The sequence below is a fragment of the Mirounga leonina genome, unplaced genomic scaffold (assembly GCF_011800145.1).
Source record: "Mirounga leonina isolate KUSES-001 unplaced genomic scaffold, KU_Mleo_1.0 Mir_95, whole genome shotgun sequence".
In the NCBI taxonomy this organism is placed as follows: Eukaryota; Metazoa; Chordata; class Mammalia; order Carnivora; family Phocidae; genus Mirounga; species Mirounga leonina.
This window is the reverse complement of record NW_023270865.1, coordinates 18,723,974-18,747,264: the sequence shown is the minus strand read 5'-3', so window position 1 is coordinate 18,747,264 and position 23,291 is coordinate 18,723,974. Positions and strand designations below refer to the sequence as shown.

The 23,291-nt window shown below is 33.3% G+C and overlaps 1 pseudogene; it reads right to left on the bottom strand.

Annotated features, from left to right (window-relative positions):
* Positions 1-22,199: 22,199 nt before the first annotated feature.
* LOC118006284 lies at positions 22,200-22,422 on the bottom strand (annotated as a pseudogene).
* Positions 22,423-23,291: the final 869 nt, after the last annotated feature.

Below are 23,291 nucleotides of genomic sequence, written 5' to 3'. Positions count from 1 at the left end.
TTAGGATTTAAGGAATTTTGTGAAATATATAGTAATCAATGATAAATTATTTAGTAGGGTACACAGTAAGCAAATAAAAAATGTAGACTTCAATAGTTTTCCAGTTAGCTATTCTTGGACAAGCATTTATGATTCAAACACTTATGATTTAAATATTTTTTTACAATCCAAATAGCGAGAGAAAATTATAGAATATATTTTATTTTATGATTATGCAAAAAAACTCTACATAAGAGTAAGATCTTAATTTAACGAGTGTGCATGACCAAACAATTAAAATGTTCTTTCAGAGTCAAATGGTACATAAGTTAGAAATGTAACAAATATGGTGGCTACTGTTTATTACTATACAGAATGAGGTAGAAATAGTATTCTCCTAAGAATTCTAAGCTGTGGATAAATCTAAGGTAATGCATCATGAACTGTTGAATAGGAGGAGCTCTTATCTGCAGTATATTTCCTTATTTCCCCACATATCTATTACAAATAACAGCTCTAGCTCCTTAAAGATTGCTAGGACCTTGTATCTGTGATAGTCATCAAAGATCAGATAATATATATTAATTCTTTAGACATTACACTGTAGCTTAATCCTCATTCTTAAAAAGTACTTTTCTATACAATAATTATATAGTTTAAATAAAAAATATTTAGGGATATTACATTCTTAATAATATATTTTAAATATATTTATGTTACAATTAAAGAATATTGAGAAATTAAAGGTTTCAAGTGAATTAAAGTACCAAATGTAACTTTTCTCTTTGTTTTTGAAACAATATTAAATATTATGTTATGGTGTCAAAAGTTTGATTATTTAAATAGACACCCGATGCAGTCCTGTCACTGTACAGAAGATAAAAAATTTGCCAATAAAAATAAAAGATAAAGTGCATATTAACTGTGTTATACTTGGTATTTTCAGTTACTCTGAAACTGAGCTGTATTTGACATTTCATTAAGTTTTTCACTCTGCGAAAACAAAGATATCAGTACGAAGACTAGATAAAAGATGACAAGTTTATCTAGAAATATTATAACAATAAGTGTTTTCTGGATAGAAATACATAATATAAAAATAAAAGTCAATATTCACCACCTGATTTAATAATTACATAAGATATATTCATTTTCATTTTTCAAATAAAATTTATTTCATTTATTATTAATTATTATTTTACTTTGAATGCAAGTTTCACCATGTAATAATAGACTAAGTCTGATTAATGGGTGTCAAACTACCCTTCTAAAACCATAAAAATACATATATATATATGAAGCAACTATTTAAATCTAAAACCTAAAAAATATATGAAACAGCTGTTTTCAGAATTTGGACTACAGAAATGATTCTTGGGGTAAGTTACATACATAAGTTGTCCTACACAGAGGCCTGGGGTTTGCACACAGCTGGTAGACAACCGACCAGAGGGAATGAAGACACCTCACTGGACACTGTAGGAATTCAGTTCAGACCCAAGAGTGGCTCTGCCTTACATCCATATACCAAGAGCCACTCTACACAGCCCTACCAAAGACAAACAATTGATCAAGCTGATTTGCTAGTAAATTAGCTTACTACAAGAGTAAAAGTCAACACTAAATCTATACACACAACAATGTAGCACCCACAATTTCCAGTGCACAATAAATGCTAAATATATGAAGACACAGGAACATGTGTCCCATAACAAAGGGAAAATTCATAGATAATAAACATGTTATAATTACAAAAACATTTAAACATTTTAACAAAGAAGATCAATGCAATGATTGGAAAGATTGAGAATCTCAGCAGAAAAAATGGAAATTAAGAAAAAAGAAATACAGGGGCGCCTGAATGGCTCAGTCGGCTAAGCTTCTGACTCTTGGTTTTGGCTCAGGTCATGATCGCAGGGTCTGAGATCAGGCCATGCTTCAGGCTCCGTGATGACCTGGAGCCTGCTTAAGGTTCTCTCTCTCCCTCTCCCTTTGCCCCTCCCTAGCTGTGCTCAAGCATGCACGTGCATGCACACTCTCTCCCTCTCTCTCTCTAAAAAAAAAAAAAAAAAAAGAATAACATGGAAATTTTATAGCAGAGAGAGAGAGGTTCAATGGAATGTAGGATTTGTCAAAGTGAACACAGCCATACACACACACACACATATACACAGACATAAATATATATACAAAGCAAACACAGATTATATATATACATGCAAGCAGCCACCTCAAGAGGGTTTCTGATAATGACATTCAGAGCAAGAAAATGAAGAAAATTTTAAAAGAAGGATTTGAGAGATGGAAATTGCTCCAGTAACAGAGCTAGAACTGCAGATACGATATTGGACAAACTTGAGGGTGGTATGTCAGGGGGGATGAGTGTTAGTACCAGAATAAGGGATGCACAAAGTCATTTAATGCTAAGGTTCTGGGTGAAATGAGATGCTCTGTGAGATGGAGAATTCTTCAGTGATTGAGGGAATGAAAGTTGTAGGGCATAATGAGATTTTTCCTGGTAGTGTTTTAGAAAAATTTGATAATTGGCCTCATTTTGGAGATGGCCTTGGGACAATGGTATGATGAAGGAAGGAGATAGAGGAGGGGGAGAGTGCAAGAAATGGTCTTCTCTTCAACACAATAAGTTCTGGGGGTGAGGATTCCGTCAACTCTTACAGTGCATACTTTTTAAACTGGATTATGAAGATTCTAATGTGGCCATTTTTTTTTCATCAGTGTTTGTTTCAAAAAATAGGAATTTATTCTACATACTTCTTTGATTCTTACTTTAAAAAAAATTTACTGATTCCCCAGTTAAATTCTCCCAGTTCAAACTGCATAGATTAGCCTCAATTTCACATTATATTAATGTACCTTTAATTCAAAAGTTTAGGTAATAATGAATATTCACTCTTAAGATTTTATTTTGTTTTGATTTGCTTTCTTGACACTAGAGACAACTGGGCATATTACCCACTGTAGCTGGTGCTCTACCTTTCAAGATGGATTCTGGCATGTGGAATTGGTAAGAACTCGTAGTCAGGGTTACGTTCGTGTTTATGTTAACATGATAAGCTGCTTTCTAAGTTGTGTAACACTTACCATGTGCAAGAGAAGTGACTGAGAGTACATTTTCTCCTTTAATCCATGCTGATTATGGATATTATCATACATGCTACTTTATTGTTTGACAGTTTAACAGGTAAGAAGTGGTGTTAAATAATTAATTTGATCTTCCTAAAGCCTTGACAGATTCAACCTCTTTTCATTTATTCATTTGCCACCTAGATTTGCTCATCTGAAAATTACCTTTTCAAATAATTTGCATTTACCATGTTTCGTTGTAAATTTTGTTACCATTTTCAGTGAACATTTATTGATTCTAGATCGATAATATGTCACATGATTTTGTCTTATTAATATGGCCAGTAGCATTGTCCATAGGCAATGTGCTTCCACACAGTAGCCATTTATCAAATGTGGTTTCTTAGTCACATTGTTGATTGAATTGCTCAAAATGTGGCTACTGGCTCTTTATAGAACATTTCCATCATCTCTGAAAGCTTTACCGGACAACAGTGGACTATATAGAATGTGCAACTTTTTATGAAGTCAAATATGACTTTCTTCTTATAATGTTTGGGTTTCCTGGCTTGTTTATAAAAAAAAAAAAATAATTCTACTATATGTGTAATATACGCCTAATGTTCTAAATGCTTTGTTGCATGTTGCGTTTTGTTATGTTTTACATTCCAAATTTTAATCTCTTGGCATTTATGAGGTATGAATTAAACATTGAATCACACTTAAACTTTTTCCTCATCGAGATTAAAAATAAAACACTATTGGTGGGGAGTGGGAGGGATGGGTGGCTGGGTGATAGACACTGGAGAGGGTATGTGCTATGGTGAACGCTGTGAATTGTGTAAGACTGTTGAATCACAGACCTGTACCTCTGAACAAATAATACATTATATGTTAAAAAAAAAAAAGAAGAAGAAGAAGAAAAAGATAGCAGGAGGGGAAGAATGAAGGGGGGAATGGGAGGGGGAGACGAACCATGAGAGACTATGGACTCTGAGAAACAAACTGAGGGTTCTAGAGGGGAGGGGGATGGGGGGATGGGTTAGCCTGGTGATGGGTATTAAAGAAGGCACGTACTGCATGGAGCACTGGGTGTTATATGCAAACAATGAATCACGGAACACTACATCAAAAACTGACGATGTAATGTATGGTGATTAACGTAACATAATTAAAAAAACACTATTGTCATACAACAAGGCCCTATATACTAATGAATATATTTTTTTTTCAGTATTCTATTATTTTTCATTGATCTATTTGTCTATTTCTGGGTTAGTACTGAAATCTTACTATTGGCATTGTCTTACAATATTTTTTCTCAATATCTGTTTTGGAATAGACCTTTTTATTACTTTCAACATATTTTAAAAATTACTTTCAGATAATATTCTTTCATATGGACATTAAAATCATAGTGTTCAATCCCCAAAGCAAATTTCATCAGAATTCCATTTAGCATTATATTGTCTTAATATATTTAATTTTGGAGAATTGATTTTTTTTTAAATCACTGTATATCTTTTCTCTGAGAATTTGGTTCTAATCTTTTTTCCCCATATTTCTTTGGTTCTAATCTTGTTTTATATCTTTATTCTTCACTAATTTTAATTCTTAATTCTTTTAAATTTATTCTTTCCTTCTTTTTCACTTCTACTTTTCTTCTCACCTTGATACAATTGCAACTCACCTATTACTGTTTTATAGCATTATGTTATAAATGCTATAAATATGATGCTCTCTTGTTCTTTGTTGAGGATGCTAAGTCTTTTTTAGATCTTTTGTATTTTACTCAACAATATATCTCTTCAAGATGTACATCCTTGATCTGAATCTCCTAAATAATCACCCCTTTGTCTGATTCTAAAGTTATTTTTTAAAGACTACATGATAATTTCTCACTGCTCATTCTGTAATGAGGCTAAGTTATTTGAGAAGCTTGACCCTAGTGTCTCTATTTTTTTCATAATCTTTGTATTTTTAACTCTGCGGTGGGAGAGCAGAATGGTGCCTTAGTTCCCAATCTGATTATAATTCCTAAATATCAGATGGACTTTATTATATACCAAGTGGTTTAAACCACAGAAATTTGTTTTCTTATAGTTCTAGAGGCTGGAAATTCCAAGATCAATGGTCCTCAAGGTTTGATTTTTGGTGGGGGGTCTCTTCCTGGTTTTCAGAGGACGACCTTCTCACTTCTCACAAGGGAGAGAGAGAAATTCCCTTTTTTCTCTCTCTTCTTCTCTGACTCTTACTCTTCTTAAAAGGCCATAGTACTATCTCAGTAGGGCTCCACTCTTACGAGCTCATTTAAGCTTAATTACCTCCTAAGGATTTTATCTCTAGCTATTATCACCTTGAAGGTTAGGGCTTCAACATATGAACTTTGGAGGAATATAGTTCAGTCCATAGCAGGAGCTCAGGACCACAAAGTGGCAGAGGACAGAACGATATGCCACATGGATCAGGAAGCCCTCTACTGTGTACTATGCAGTCATGGAAACCCAGCATTATCTCAAGAGAAGGGCTAGGTGAATGGAAGGCAGGTAGAAATTGGAGAGACTATTACTTAAGAGGACTATTAAATCATCAGATCCAGTTTTGAATTTGATAGAAATAAAATCAGTTTCTTTTTTATTACCCACTGAGCAGAGGCTTATGATAATAAATTATAAAAAAAAGAAAAACATATTTCCTTTGTTCACTCTTAGTATAATGTGAATATATTTATGACCCTGATACACAGTCCTTCACAGTACAAAGACAATGTTAGGGGAAAAGTGTAGAAATAAAGAGCACTTAAATAAATTGAAAAAGAAAATTTGAAGTCATGACAAGGGAAATAAAAAAAATTAAAAGGTAACATGATTGTAAGTTAGAGTGACAATTTTGGATGGTCCAAGAGATTTCTGATTTATGCCTCTTGTCCTAACTTAATTATTAATAATGAAAATTTAGTATTAAAGTATTATGGATTGGTTGGATCCCTGTAAATATCTTGTTATAGCAGAAAACAAAGAAATTATTAAAGATTAGCAGGATCTCTCCCTCTCCCACTCCCCCTGCTTGTGTTCCCTTTCTCATTGTGTCTCTCTCTGTCAAATAAATAAATAATATCTTAAAAAAAAAAGATTAGCAGGATCATTTATAGGGGCTCAGGAGTCAGTTTGAAAAAGTTCTAACAGGTTAACAATGGACAATTTGAGTATTAATAAGAGTAACAATGTAATTGATTGAAATTTATAAATATTTCGATCAATAAGCATAACTTTATGAGATTGTTTCAACTCATAAACTAAAAAAAATTAGAATTAGAATACCAGAATTTTGCAATCCCTGGTAAGATGAAAGAACTAAAGCATTATAATCAATACACACATCCCAAATAAAAGATAACTAAATATTATGTGCCTCCTAATGAAAAAGAATACCTATGAAGCATTCTTGTTGAAAGAGAGAGAGTTTGTGAGGTTGAGAGAGAAGAGAGGAGTGGAGAGGAGAGGAGAGAAAAGAGAAGAGAAGAGAAAGAAGAAGAGAAGAGAAGAAGAGAAGAGAAGAGAAGAAAAGAGGAGAGGAGGGGAGGGGAGGGGAGGGGAAGGGAGGGGAGGGAAGAAAATCAGGCCTCTATATACAATTGCCAATTCAAAAACACTATGACGACAATTCTACAGGGATACAATCAGAAAAAATCCAGAATGTGGGGAACTCTATACAAAGTCTATTCAATAAATGAATTGTGATGGATAGAAAGAGAGTAGACTTTGATAACATTAAGTTATAATTTTTTAATTTTGTTTTTATTTATAGTGTTTTAGGTATAAATTTATGTCCTTATTTTTTACAGATATATACTAACATATTTATGAATGAAATTATATGATTCTGGAATTTGCTTCAAAACAATCCATCAGGGAGTTAGAAAATGTATGTGGAGTGTAAATAAAACAAAATTCTTTATGAATGGATAATTGCAGAAAATAGTAAATTGTTAATTATTCATCGACTATATTATTTCTCTAACTTTGTAAATATCTTTAAAATTTATTATAATAAAAACTGAAAAAAAATAATGTCTTGTTCTGTTTTCCGTCCAACCAGTTCTAGTAGTTGGGATTCACAGAGGTAATTATTTTGATTAAATAGAGGTAATGGTTGGCTAAGTGGAAATTCACTGCTTAAAGGCAGCAATTGATGTCAGAACTAATATCATGGTGTTTTGCCATTAATCCTAAAATGAAACTTCATTGACTTTTCTTGATACATGAATTGTGACAGAGATTTTTATTATGCAGACTTGGTTTCACAGAAAGAAAGTAGGGAAATCTTAATTAAACATATATCAATAAATGAAAGATATTAAGCTTCATGCTTGTCATTGCAGAAGGAGAAAATGTTAAGAAAAATGTAGGTGAGAACAAATTAAACAAACGTGCAGTTTAATTTAAAATGAGTCATCTAAGGGACGCCTGGGTGGCTCAGTTGGTTAAGCGACTGCCTTCGGCTCAGGTCATGATCCTGGAGTCCCTGGATCGAGTCCCACATCGGGCTCCCTGCTCGGCAGGGAGTCTGCTTCTCCCTCTGACCCTCCCCCCTCTCATGTGCTCTCTCTCATTCTCTCTCTCTCAAATAAATAAATAAAATCTTTAAAAAAAATTAAAAAAAATAAAATGAGTCATCTAAGTCTTATATTGTTTCATTCTGGATGTTGTTATTCTATGTGCTCCACTTTGATGTTCCAAAAATAGAATATCCGTAAGAGGCATGATCAATAAATCTTTGATCTATACTACTATTATGAGTATTGTGGTAATTTCTGAAATTTCCTGTGACTTCACATGTTATACCTTACAGAAAAATATCACTGAAAACATATCAATTTCTTGAGAGAAGGATGGAATTCATGTGGTGATATTCTACCAATATTAAATTTGGTTCATCCGAAAGGAGTAATTATGTGCACACTCAAATGGTAATATCTTGACACAAGAATTTTTTCAAGAGTTTTACATTATAAGCACAGGCAATATATATATGACTAGCGCAATATATAAATATGAATTTAAGAATAAATAAATCAATAATAAGGAGAAGCAAGTTAGGTAATAAAGAGAAAGACATTTAGCAAATGTTTATGTTTGGAAATGTGATTAAGCTCTCTCTGGGTACCAGGTAATTTAAAATAATTTGGATACAACTCATATTTAAATCATTCTCTATAGTAAAAGAAAAATTCAAGTGTAAGAGGCAAGGCTGTACTTTTTCTTCTAATGAATATTTACATGTGAATGCTTCATTCGTAGTGAATATATTTTCAAAAAAGCTGAGGTCAGAAGTTTCTCAGATTTTTTTAATTAGAAAATATTATATAATGTCTATATGTCATATTAAAGTTTCAACATAAATATATATTGAAATCGTTTATGTTAGCATAAATATTTAATACAACTTTCTTAAATATTTCTGGTGCTTTCTACACTGAAGTCTTCTTCCTATGGAGATGGAGTATGTTTAAGACATGTTCTTCTTCACTTTAATTTATTCACTGATGGGACAAAAGTTAAAATTGCTCTGGTAGTAATTGTAAAAGAAGTGTTAATTTTCAAAACATCGATGAAAGAGAGGTCCAATTATAATTAATGTTGTTCCAAACTTCCTAAATTTCTCTTTCAGTTAATTCAATTTCCCCCAGAGTAAATCCATTTATATTTCTCTTAGAGTATTTTAGTGTTGCTTTAAAATGAATTTGTTATTTTGAGTGTGAATTAACGTGTGTATATTATAATTTATTTTTTCTGTGAAATATTTGTTCATAGCTCTAGCATATGTTCTGTTGGATCTTTTTTTCTAGCTCTAAAAAGTTCTTATGTATTTAGAATATGCTGAGCAAATAGTTTTCCAGTGGGCAGTTTGCCTTTTTACTCAACTACAGTTTTTAACATCCAGTTTTTTTAAAGGCCTATGATTAAATGTATTGATATTTTCATTTTAAGGACCTGGGAGTTTGAATAATAGCACATATTCCCCAATTATTTGTGAGAAATTCACCCACATTTTCTTCTATCACTTGTCTGGTTTTATTTTCAAATTAAAATCTTTGATCCTTTTGAACTACATATCCTGTTGTATGATATGAGGAAAAGATCCAATTTTAACATTTTCCACATGACTTTATAGTTATTCCAGTACCACTTATTTAAAATACCATTCTCTCCCTGCTAATCTGAGACTGAAGCTTTATCATATATAAAATTTCCATAGGGAGGTTTTTTTTTTTTTGCATTTTCAAGATTTCTTAGGTAGATATCTCTGTGTAAATGACTACAAAACTGTACAGTTAGACAGTTTTTCTAGGAAGGCAGTATTTGGCATAGTAATCAAAAACAAATGAGAAAAACTTCTACTTCCTTTTCCATTGACCTCTCCAATGTATCTTCCAACATTCATAATAGTGTTGGCTTTATCAGAGCTTAAAAAAAAAATCCTAATTAGAAGTCCAATGATGAAAGTTGTCTTTAATCCCACATGTTGAATTCTTGATCTGTCATCTACTACCATCCTGAGGTAACCAGATGGCATTTAGGCAATGTAGTACAATCTACAAATTAATTGTTTTGGGTAATGTCCTTATACTACCATATTTTTATTCCTAATAAATGGGCTAGATTACTGTGATCAGAAATACTCTCTTTGATGGCCTAGAAGAAAGGCTGAGCCTAAGCAGGTCAGGTCAGTGTCCTCCTTAGCTTTGCACCCAGGCTACATGTAATAAGCCCAGTTATTACAATGAAATTGGCTCAAGACAAGGAGAATCATCTTCAAAGTTAATCAGTGAGGGAAAAGGAACATTTCTTCTGTACTAGAGATATTAGCCTAAGTTCTATGAATTCATTTTTCCCTGTCAGATTCCTGGTTTGTTTTCTGAGAATGAGAAGAAAGTTAACAACTTCAAAGTTACAGAGCCTGGGCTATTCTTTTTCCTATCAGTGACACATGAAACTATCAACATATTAAAACCAAAAGAGAGTACATCAATCACCATTTTCACAATGTTTAACACACCCTTTTTTTCACCCATCTAGCTTGTATTCCTTTTGAGCTCCTCCTTAAAAAAAAAAAAAAAAAAAAAAGGACATAAATAAGGTCCATTTATAAGATTAGGAAAAAAATGACCAGGAATTAATATGTATAAATTCACTGACCCCTTTCCTGCAGAATCTTCTTGATGTTTGCTTTTCAAAGTGTTTCCCCTTTCCTACTTCTGGAATTTAGCGAGCACCACTATAATACTGATAGCCCTAGGGCACCATGGGCAAAAGTCTTAAATAGCTCAAGGATGGCAAGGAGTCACAGACTAACATTAATCAGGGTGTGAGACATGATTCCAGGAGGCTTCTATCAACACAAAACAGGGATAAGCTATATGTGCATGTAGCTTATGTAAGCAAAGGTAATAGCAGGAAGAGTATGAGCATACTCAGCTATCAGAATGATTGATGTCACAGAAGTCTAGCAGAAAGCTGTGAGCATGGTGGGGAGGGGATCTAGCCACAGATTTGCCTGAAATTGTGCAACAGGGAAAATGAATGGTAAGATATTATCAACATTGTATAAGCGTGTGAATATATATAGCATGACTAAGTATGTGTTTTTGTGTCTCTGTATGAAAGAGAGAGAGATCTAGTTAAAAATAAGATGGACAAGGGACACTGGGGTGGCTCAGTTGGTTAAGTGTCTGCTTTTGGCTCAGGTCATGATCTCAGGGTCCTGGGATCAAGTCCTGCATCAGGTTCCCTGCTCAGTGGGGAGTCTGCTTCTCCCTCTGCCCACCCCTCCTCCCTCCCCCACCCCCCCGCTGGTGAGCTCACTCTCTCTCTCTCTCTCACTCTCTCTTGTAAAAATAAATAAATAAAATCTTAAAAAAATAAGATGGTCAATATCTAATTTTAGAATTTTCAGTTGCCCCTCTGGATTTTTATTCCTGAAGTTCTGGGTAACTGGAAGGTAAACAAGGAGGGGCCTGTGCCCACAGGAAGTCAGAAAATCTGATTAATATAAACGCAAGCCCTTGAATCTGAGAAAAAACACTAATCTTGGCATCTGAAACTTACTGTCATTTCCATATTTGTGTATTTTCCTTGTCTACCAAAGGTGTTGTTGCCAGTGCCTGGGGCAGGATAATGAGTTACCTCACCAAGGAGACAACATGCCAACTCATAATGTCAGGTTCTGAATGAAAATCTGAGTTGTCAAGGATTATCTCTGACCCAATAATAATTCTATGTTGTGCTGTGCAGGGTCTGAAACCTAAACTAGATTTATTCATATTTTCATGTAAATGTATAGTTGATTAGAATAGGGGAGTACTGATACTATTGTAACATTTGTTCAAAAGGATCAATGTCAATATGTTTGCCTATACCCAAAGAATGTTCTTTCTTGAATCTTGCTTTTTCTTCTGGGTCTATGTCAAGTAGACAAAATAGACCCTGTAGTACTTATTTAAAGAAGTTTTACTCCCACCCCCACAAGAAAATTGCCCTCATTTTTGTTTCCTTTAAGTTTAAAAAAATATTTATATTAAATGTTTTGTCTCCTTTTCACTCTATAAAAATGACAGGAATAGTTTATTTGATAACTAAATCTCATGCTGAAAATTCCTTTTGCCCCCCAACATTCTCAAGATATTATTCCATTGTTTTCTGGCTTCAGTTATTGGTAATAAAATTCTTCTATTAGTCCCAGTATTATTCCATTATAACTACCTATCTTTGTGCCATCTTTGCTTTGTTTTGAGATTGTACAAGCTCAATGTTAAGTTTCAGATATAAAGTCATTTTGGTTTTATTCATTTACTCTGTTATGAATTCAAAGGTTTTGTCATCTTACCACCTCTGAAAATTCTTAACCTTATTTCATTAAATTATTATATCTATTCTTATTCTTTCTGAATTCAGATTAGATATATGTTGCAACTTCTTTTTTTTAAAGATTTTATTTATTTATTTGACAGAGAGAGAGATAGAGAGAGCAGGAACACAAGCAGGGGGAGTGGGAAGGGGAGGAGCAGGGAGCCCGATGCGGGGCTCGATCCCAGGACCCCGGGATCATGACCTGAGCCGAAGGCAGACGCTTAACGACTGAGCCACCCAGGCGCCCCAATTTTGCAACTTCTCATTTGAGCCTCCAAGTCTTATCACCTGTCTTGTATTTGGCTCTCTTTTCCTGTCTGTGCTGAATTGTGGGTAATTTTCCCAAAACTATGTTTCAGTTCATTAAAGTTCTCAGTTGAATTTAAAACATTTATGATCTAACATTTCTTTAAAAAATTAAAATAGCTATATTCATCATTTATAGGACTTTTTAAAAATTCTTTTTGAAAACTTTCTTGACTATTTTAATGGTGTCCTAGGTATCCTTACTTTAAACTTTCTATAGAGTCTATGTTATAGTTTTATTATCTAAAGATACACAAGAATTGAATCCATTTTCTTTTTTGTAGATGTTGACTCTAATATATGGTGTAATAATTATTATTATATTTTTATTTCTGAATTATGAGCTCATTTGCAAGAAATTCTTCTATGTGGGTTTAATTTTTTTTATGTGCATCTTTTCTGAAAGGATTTTGTTACATAGGTAACATCCTCCTAAAATTTTATTTTATTATCATTTCTTGGCATGGGTTTCACCTCACTGGCCTACATATATTTGTATATCCAAGAGAGTAGATGGAAAGTTCCACAATTAAGAATTATCCAAAGACACTAATTTCCCCTCTATTAATAGGCTAAATATTTGTCTACTCAATTTACCAATGGAATTTTCACACTTTAAAGTTTTAAGATTTAATCAGGCATCTCAGTCCTAAATAAAAATTTAACACGCAAACAATGAATCAAGGAACACTACATCAAAAACTAATGATGTAATGTATGGTGATTAACATAACATAATAAAATTTTAAAAAAAGAAAAAAATTAACATGGAGTAAAGAACAGGTCTCTGACTTTGATATAAACTAAAGGTACTCATTATCTAAGTCAGAAATCCTTAAGAATACTGGTTTCTCATCCTGGTTTTTGATTATCTTTTTATTTTTCCTGGTCTCTGGTTATTTACCTTATTTTTATCAAGATCTTATTTGTGCTTTTAAAAATATGTTATTTTATTTAATTCAGAATTTGTATTAGATGTCGTCAGCCTTGCTGAAGAGAAAGAGAGAGGGAGAGAGGAAGAGAAAAGAGAGACAGAGAGAGTTGGAAGATTTATTTAAAATTTATGGCTATGGAATATCACAGGTGACTTCTTGCTCAGTTTTGTCAAATTGCTTCTCAACTGTTATATATGAAGTGATGATTATACTTAACAGAATTGTTATTAGAGAGGATAGCAACCTATGCCCATGTGACAGGATATATGGAGAGTTTCATGAGTAGAACTAGACGTAACTTGTTCTCTTATGAAACTTTGGAAAGAATTATATACAAATAATGCAGAAGAAAAGATATGGTCACACAGTGAAGTAACAGCACAGATGAAAGAATCTTTTCATCACATGATAAGAAAGTTGCGTTAGTTCTCTTAAAAATTAAACATTCATGGCTCAATCAGTAAGGTTGTAAAAAATAACTTCACTGAAAACAATACTATATTTAAATTAAAGGCCAAGCATGTATGAAAATAGTTAAAAGATTCTTTTCTTAGTAGTATAGTTAATTGTCTGAAAATTTTCAAGATTATTTTAAAAATCCTCGTTCAAGTAAAATGACTAGACTGTGTACATTGAGGTATTATTAAAATAATTAATTGTTCTTTCTTTATTCAGTCCAATACTCAACTACTACATCTTCCAAGTCAATATAGCATGTGAAATTAAAGTATTAAAAATTAATTTTCCATAATTACTCTTTATTAAAATAAATTATTTAGAATTAATATTAATAATCTTAGTACCAATTTTTTTTCTAGGTCTTTGATAAGTTACTTAATCCCTTTAAATAGTCTGATGATTCTTCATGAGAAATAATTTGCCTTGGGAAGAGAATGGGCTACTTCAATATTGGAAACATTGAGTGGCGGAAGGATTATAATTTAGTAGAAACTTTATAGATGGAATATCATTACTTATATATCTGTTTAACATGTTCTTTCCTATTCAAAGGATTCCATCAGTCTCTCCATGCCATAGTCTTTATTTCTGAAACAATTAAGAAATATTACTTTTAAAAAATCAATGTTTTCTCCCCTCATTTTTAATAGCTGACGATTGAGTGGTCTGACTCTTTTCTTGAGACTGCTTAGCCAGAGTTTAAAAAAGAAATAAAAATCTTTATCTTTAATTCCAAGGAAGGTCTAAGATAGACCACACTTTTTGAATGTATTTCAAAATAATACTTCCTTCTTGGGTGCAACCAATACATGCAATTCATGCTATTATTGATTTACCTCACCAACTGTTCACAGGTCCCTTTAGAAAATCACACAATTTAAGATTATTGTTGATAAGAACACTTATTTTCCTAGCTGTGGAGACAAATGCTAAGTGGTTTTAAACCTATAGCTGAGTAAACTATTTGTATCTTCTTTAAAAAGAAATGCCTGCAGAAGAGGAAATCCTTGTAAGTATCGAATATTAATTTGAAAACTTCTACTGCTCAATTCTACACCACTGGGTTTGAAGACATTGATAGTCATCAGTTGGTAGTTTATAACAATTAAGTATTTTATACACATCTGAACTACAATCAAAGGGAGATATTCCAAAATGATGCCTTATATGACTACTCTAAAGATATCCTATACATTTCCCCCACCTATATTGAGGTAAAATGATAAATAAAAATTGTATACATTTAAGGTGTACAAGTATACAACTTGAAGTTTTGATATTATTTCACACCATTCAACTTAATTAACATACCCATCACCAAAGCCAAGAATATGCCTACAGACACTGCATTTTATTTAATTTTGCTTATCTACTTACAGGTTTAATTGACCACATTAGTGACTTACAGAAATCTACTGGTCTTGACAGTAATATACCAAATATAAATTGAGGCAATCTACTTGCTTAAGACAACAAATAATTTTACAATGTATTGTTAACCTAAAAAAATTTGTTTTGTTGAAAAGTTAAAAGATCAAGTAAATATGTGTGCAGTTAAACCATGGTTGACTTTTATTTTATTTATTTATTTTTTAAAGATTTTATCTATTTATTAGAGAGAGAGAGCACAAGAAGGGGGAGCGGGAGAGGGAGAAGCAGACTCCCTGCTGAGCAGGGAGCCTGATGCGGGACTCAATCCCGGGACTCCAGGATCATGACCTGAGCCGAAGGCAGTTGCTTAACCAACTGAGCCACCCAGGTGCCCTTTAAATTTTATTTTTATTTTATTTTTTTAAGATTTTATCTATTTATTTGAGAGAGAGAGAGAGCACAAGAAGGGGGAGTGGGAGAGGGAGAAGCAGACTCCCTGCTGAGCAGGGAGCCCATGGTTGACTTTTAATTCCAGACACAGAAAAAGCTCTAAAGTATGAATATAAGTTTAGGAATTGTCACTCTTGATACAATAACCAGGATTTACTTTAAAAAGGGATGCGGGGGATGTTTCCAAAATTAATACATCTTTAACTATGGTTTGTAGGTGATTTTGTGTGTGTGCAAATCAGGATGTTTTTCTAAAATAGAATTATACATATAGCTATTGCTAAGGCAAAGTAATATATAACCCTGAAAACTCTTACATGCTTTTTACAGAGAAAAATTATGGGCTTTCTAATGTATCAGAAAAAGTAAGCTAAAAATCATGCATTGTTTTTTGTGTCTCAAAGAATGTTTCTCTAAAACCTTAAGCTCAAGGTTTGTTCATAAGCAACAGATTTATCCCTGAAATAGAAAAGGGAAATTCACCAGAGGAATGTAAGTGGATGGAAATTTACCTTAAGGTAAGTCACATTTATTTCTTCTTCTCTATGAATACTGAACTATCTTTATACTTACACTACTTTCGGGGATCATAAATTTACTACCTCTCCATTCTAGTGATCAGAGGATATTTGTAACATTTTAAATAGACAAATTGCCATTTTAACTTATCAGCCAGTCTCAAATTCATTTCACTAGTGAATTTCCCCTCCTCTAAAGATTGATAATTCATGCTGAAAATATAAAACTGAGTTTCTGAAATTGTAAAGCCAACAACTACATCTTAAGACACCATGGCAAATGTAATACAATAAAAATTACAACTATATCATGTCCATAAATATAATACAACACATTAATGAGATAAAACAGTAGTTTTATATTTATGAAAAGAATAAAAACATTTAAAGAGATTTTAATTTATATATATAGGACATTAGATAAAGAAATATGAAACTTAAAGATAATTTTGTAAGAAATATGTCATACTAAAATATTTATTTACCTCTTTATAGTCCTTCAGAAAAATTTATATTTCTCAAAATTTAATACACTGAAATGCACTGTAAAAAGTAGTGCCATTGTGGATATCTATTATTGCAGATAACAGAACTTTTACTGAATTTTATTAGCATATAAATAGATATTTAAAAAGTCATAATCAATGGTTAAAAGACAGTAAAAATAGAACTTTGTTTTTCCTCTTTTAAAGTGCTCATTTTATTTTATTAATTCAGAGTGGATTAGAGTTATTTATGGGTGCGTGTATGGAGAAAAATCCTTACCATTCATAGTTTGGTTGGTGATTATTATAAACTTTCCAGCAGCTAAATTATCGTTTGTAACTTACATATCAGTAACTAACTGATACATTGCTGCCTCGAATTCTTTTTGGAATGAAGCAGGTATAATAATCAAGGAAAAAAAAAATAAGTGGGAACAATTTAAAGTTCCTGCCATAAAGGATTTTGACTTATCTGTGCGACCTACATAAGCAATTCCTGAGTACCTAAATATGTAGGAGGTACAGAGTGATAAACGTTAAAATAAGGACAGCCTGAATTTGCAGTCATGCTCTGGTTATATCAGCAAAATGGTACATAGAGAACCTGACCCAGAATAGCCTGTCTATTTAGGTTTTCTTTTCTGTAAGTAAAGAATATTCATTCCTGAATTGTTTAAAGGTTCCCAACTGTGGTGTTTGAAATATCATTTATGTGTTTTATAAGTACCTCAGTAAGAGTCTAGACATCTTTTCCTGATTCTCAGCCTTTAGAGACCCTGACATAACTCTAAAGCTTAGCCTACAAAGAGATTAACTGAGACAACCCACGATGCTAGGTTAAATATTGGTGTTGGACAAGATTTGTGGAATGTTTATTTTACTTATAATTTAGAAGTGAGACTTTCTAAGAGTCACGTCTTTGTGCTTACCTCTACCATTATAGATACGCTGCCCTTAGCTGACTGCCTAACAAAATGAAGATTGTCACTTTTCCAGCCCACTGAGTATGGAGGTTTCTTGTATCCAACATAGTTTCCCAAGAAAATTAAGAGGACTCAGAAAGTCAGGTTGTTGAGGACATAATAAAGATGAACCATATTCCTCTAAGGAATGTTCGCCCATATGACTGAAACCATAAGGACATTCTATGAATTCCCAACCATCTCTTTATATCTGTGATATACGCTCTCCAAAAGGAGGCTTCTATTTTTTATACTATGCTTACTACATATTGTTTTTCATTTTTGGCTTCTGACTCTGTTCATTGTCATGAGGAAAAAAAAAAAATATGTCCTTCCCTCTCTGTACCACCCTTTCATAAGCAACCCACTGGATACTATCCATAACTAATTTTCAGTCTGAGTTGATATAAATCCTGCTTTATTTTCTTAAACAGTTAGTAGAACTATTCAATCATTTCTACTTTTTCTTACAACTGTTTAGATAAAATATAACTTTTTAAAATCTATTTCATTGTGGTAAGAACACTTAACATGGATCTACCCTCTTAAAATTTTAGGTGTACATTATAGGTATAATATTGTTCAGTAGATTTCTAGAACTTACTTATTATGTTTAACTGAAACTTCATGCCTTCTGGTTAATGACTCCACATTTTTCCCTCCCCTAGTCCCTGCACCAAATATTCCACAATTTTTTAAAAAGATTTTATTTATTTATTTATTTGAGATAGAGCATGCGAGAGAGAGAGTACACATGAGCTAGGGGGAGGGGGAGAGGGAGAAGCAGCGTCTCCATGGAGCAGGGAGCCCGACGTGGGGCCTCGATCCCAGGACCCTGGGATCATGACCAGGAGACGCTTAACCGACTGAGCCACCCAGGTGCCCCCTATTCCACAATTTGATGCTATGAGTTTCACTATTCCTATACCTTAAGTGGAATTATGCAGTATTTGTCTTTTTGTGGCTTATTTGTGATCCTTTGTCTATACTTCTTTTTTCCTCTGTTCATTTTTTTTTGAGATAATTGAATCTTGTCTGTTTTCTTTTTTCTTATTTCATAGTTATTTATATCTACTATTTGTAATTTGTACATAGGATGTCTAGTAATAGATTCAGAATTTTGCCACATATTTAACTTCACAAAATTAATTAATTAATTAATTATAATATTTATTTTTGAAAATTTGAAATTTAAATGTCTCTCCTCAGTAATAAAAATGTTAGAACATTTTAAGTATGATCATCTTCATCCAAATACCTTAATTTTTGTGGTCTGCATTTGAGTTTTTTTATCCTCATAGAATATTGAATGTTCTTATTAGTATTGTTATTAATTTGTTACAGATACTAGACTTTACTCAGAGGATTTACAAAAAATTTCTAAAGAATTTGTATATAGCTTTTTAAAAAATATTTATTTGACAGAGAGAGAGAGCTTAAGAGGCAAGAGCAAAGGGAAAGGGACAGAAAATATCAAGCAGCCTCTGTGCTGAGTGTGGAGCCCCATGTGGGGCTCAATCCCACATCCCTTAGATCACGACCTGAGCTAAAACCAAGAATTGGTCGCTTAACCAACTGTGCCACCCTGCCCCCCTATAACTCTTTATTTAATATTATTTACATTTTTCCTTCTTACTGAGATTTTTCCTCTAGATATTCCCTTATTAAATTTTCTAGCAGTAAACTCTGTTATCACTATGTATTGCTATTTAAATCTTATAATATTATTTTGGGTGTTTTGATAGAAACAAAATGAATACTCAAATGGAATAATACAGAACAGACTATGTACTAAGGTGTGATCAGATAATGAAAATCAGCTAGGTATAATGAAGCTTTCCAGGGCTGGAAACATCAGGGAGAAGTTTCTACCTTAAGGCCTGAAGAGTTGATGAGGCAGGAAACTAGAACCAGGAAGAGTTATAGCTGTAGGAAAAGACCAATACAAATGATTTGAGGACTTTGAAAGAAGAAGCTCCATCACCTATGAACCGATAGAGATAAAACCTAAGGGCTTCCATGCCTCCATCCTCTGACCCCCTGTTGAAGACCCCCAAGGGCTGAAACAAAGTAAAGGTAGAGCCCAAGAGAGCTGGTTGATGCTCACCAAAAACTTCCAGGAACCCAGAGCATGAAGTGTGACTAAACCCAGAGATTAAAAGGAAAATATTAGGGTACATAATCTAGATTAATATTTATTTTCTCTCAACAATTTGATGACAGTATTCCCCTGTTTGGGTCATCTGTCCTTGCTACAGTTTTAAGTTTTACTCCTTTCACATAATCTCTCTCTTTGTGGCTGTGTTAAATATTTGTTTTTGTCTTTGGTGATTTATAATTTCATACGGTGTGTTCAGGCTTGAGTTCCATTTTGTTAATCCTGTTTCAGATATAGTATAAAACCCAAACATTACCTTTTTTTTTTAAAGATTTTATTTATTTGACAGAGAAAGAGATAGCAAGAGCAGGAACACAAGCAAGGGGAGTGGGAGAGGGAGAAGCAGGCTTCCCGCAGAGCAGGGAACCTGATGTGGGGCTCGATCCCACTGGGATCATGACCTGAGCCTAAGGCAAACACTTAATGACTGAGCCACCCAGGCGGCCCCCAAACATTATCTTTTAAAATATTGTTCTATTTCCATTCCTTCTATTCTCTACATCTGAGATGCTGATGATATACATTAAATCTCAATTTATCCTTCATCTATCTTAATATTTTTTTCACCTTCTGTATCTCTATGCCTTTGACACTCAGTTATCTTTGGATACATTTAATTTGTTTTGCTCTTTTCTGTTTTAGTTCATTTTAATATGCTGTTTAACTAATATATTGAATTACATACTTTACATATAGAAAATCCATTTTAAGAAAGCTAATTCCTGATAATCTTTTTTTTTAGCTAATTCTTTTTTTCATTTATTTTTTTTTATTATTCTTATGTTAATCCCCATACATTACATCATTAGTTTTAGATGTAGTGTTCCATGATTCATTGTTTGTGCATAACACCCAGTGCTCCATGCAGAACGTGCCCTCCTCAATACCCACCACCAGGCCAACCCATCCTCCCACCCCCCTCCCCCCGAGAACCCTCAGTTTGTTTTTCAGAGTCCATCGTCTCTCATGGTTCGTCTACCCCTCCGATTTCCCCTGCTTCATTCTTCCCCTCCTGCTACCTTCTTCTTCTTTTTTCTTAACATATATTGCATTATTTGTTTCAGAGGTACAGATCTGAGATTCAACAGTCTTGCACAATTCACAGCGCTTACCAGAGCACATACCGTCCCCAGTGTCTATCACCCAGTCACCCCATCCCTCCCACCCCACCCCCCACTCCAGCAACCCTCAGTTTGTTTCCTGCGATTAAGAATTCCTCATACCTGATAATCTTTTTGAAGGACTAGTTTTTATTGCTTCTTTTATTTCTTCAAAAATTTGATGTGTATGTCCTTTATAGTCTTTATATCATAACTTTAATTCACTCAGACTTTGGTATTTTAAATATATTATTTCCATCTCTAGCCATATTTCACTTATAGTGGATTGCCTTATCTTATGCCAGGTGAACTTTGTAAATCCACACTTTGATTTGAATATTTGCAACTCTTACACATCTATACTAGGGAAACATCCCTTCAATAAAGATTTGCTTTCGCCTCCAGATGAAGTCAGTAGGACCCTAGTTAGAGGACAGTGTCTCCACTTCTCAACATCTCAGAAGAGAAGTATGTGTTTCATTCCTCCAACTCATAGCTGATCAAAGATTCAGGTTCCCAGTTGCAGGGTGAAATGGGTATCCATCCTCTGGGCAGAGCTTATGGACATGTATACCATATCCCTACTGTTCTAGCCTCAATTCAAATTAATTTTCAGATGGAGAGGTAGACTTAGCAGACTTTTCTTACCTCTTCAGATACCTTTTTTTTTAAAGCTACTTATCTCAAGTTCTGTGCTTTTCCCTTTCTTCCGTAATGTGTGGGTAACTCAGAACAAATATTTAGCGCTGGAGTGTAAAGCAAATGAAACAGTTTTCTGTAGTCAATGTTGACTTTCTTTTTCTTAAATATATACTTCAGTTAGTGTGTTTTGCAACGGTTGTATAGCTTACAAGTACAAAAAAAGTTTCTTGCAATCAATCCAGGGTCTGGATTGATTGATTGATGCTACTCTAAAGTTTTGAGTCCTAGGTATTTGACTTAATTTACTCTAGTGAATTTATATTAGATGTTGATTTCCATCCCTCAAATTCATAAATAAAAAATTAAAAACTTTGAGATGTCTTCAGCTTTAAACAAATGCAGTCAGTGAATTCAGTTTTATTATGTATATGTAAATAAAATGGTTTTTATTACATATATATTTATAATGACAGTCTGCTAAAACATGACTTTTGGCAAAACAACTATTTGAAGGCATCTTACACAATTCTAGTTATACAAAACAGATTTCTTTTTATAAACACAACATACAAACTTTATTTAACAAAAGTAACAGGCAAAGCCAAACAGGCACTTACATTAAGAGAAAAACTGACCACAAAAATTTTATCTTAAGCATCTTACAGTAACCTACTTGCAGTCGCATTCAACTGTGCTCTGTTGTTGTGAAAAATAAAGCTCTTGCACAGGTATGATGAATTATTTGTATATTTTTAAAGTATTCACTGAATACTACCTTATATACACAAATACATTGTTTTTCTGAAAAAATATTTAATTGATGATCCCCAGATTTTATGCTTCATTTTTGTTGATCTTTTGGAAAAGGTGGTCTAAAGAGAAGAATATATGGTTCTGGCTCATGAGTCATGTAATGAACACAGCCTAGACTCTGTTGGACACCAAGTCTCCTCCAATCCTCTTCAGACATCAGATGGGTTGTTGGTACTTGTTTGGAAAGTTCTCTGGTACTTGTAGTACTTGTGGAAGTACTTGTCCGGATAATAGATCTGCTTGTGCACCATCCTGTGGGCAGGCAGTGCAAGGAAGACATGAAGAGTGGACATGGCAGACCACAGGTTCAGGTCAGGCCAAGGCAAAGACTTGATTGCTTATACAAAACAGATTTGACATCTTGTCAGTTATATTATTTTGTTTTAAAAATGTATATTCTGTTTACTTGGAGGTTGGCCTTTGTTGCACTTGGGAGTATATGAGTAAGTGGGTTAATGGGGTAGTCATTATGTGATCAATTAGAGCTCTCATAGTTTAAAACTCTTGTGATTTAAAAAAATAACTGGGACGCCTGGGCGGCTTAGTCCTTAAGTGTCTGACTCTTGATTTTGGCTCTGGTCATGATCTCAGGGTTCGGAGATTGAGCCCCACCTCAGGCTCTGTGCTCAGCACAGAGTCTGCTTGAGATTCTATCTCCCCATCTCTTTGCCACCCCGCCCTCCCCACTCTTGCATAAATAAATAAATAAAACCCTTAAAGAAAAAGAAAGAAAAGGTAACAGAGCATCAGGGTGCCTAAATAATGGATTTTTTAGAAATTTCCGGTATACATAAAATAGGAAGTGAATGTGTAAATATAATCAGAAGTTAAATACATGTCTTTAAAAGGAAAAATATTGTCCTAATAACACCAGATTGCTTGGCCTAAAAATTAAGTAATTGGCTTTAATGTCCAACAGTCATGACATTTTTCAATATATATAAAAACATCCTTTCAGGCAATTGTTTGTCCATTGTTTATATATTGCAGCATAAACTATTGTGTCTGCATGATATGTTTTATACACTCCTAATGTGTTTCAGCATTTATCCTTAAATCTATAAAATAATTAAAGATAAATTTTTAAGTTAAAACAATACTGTGTATTTCTAATTTTGTT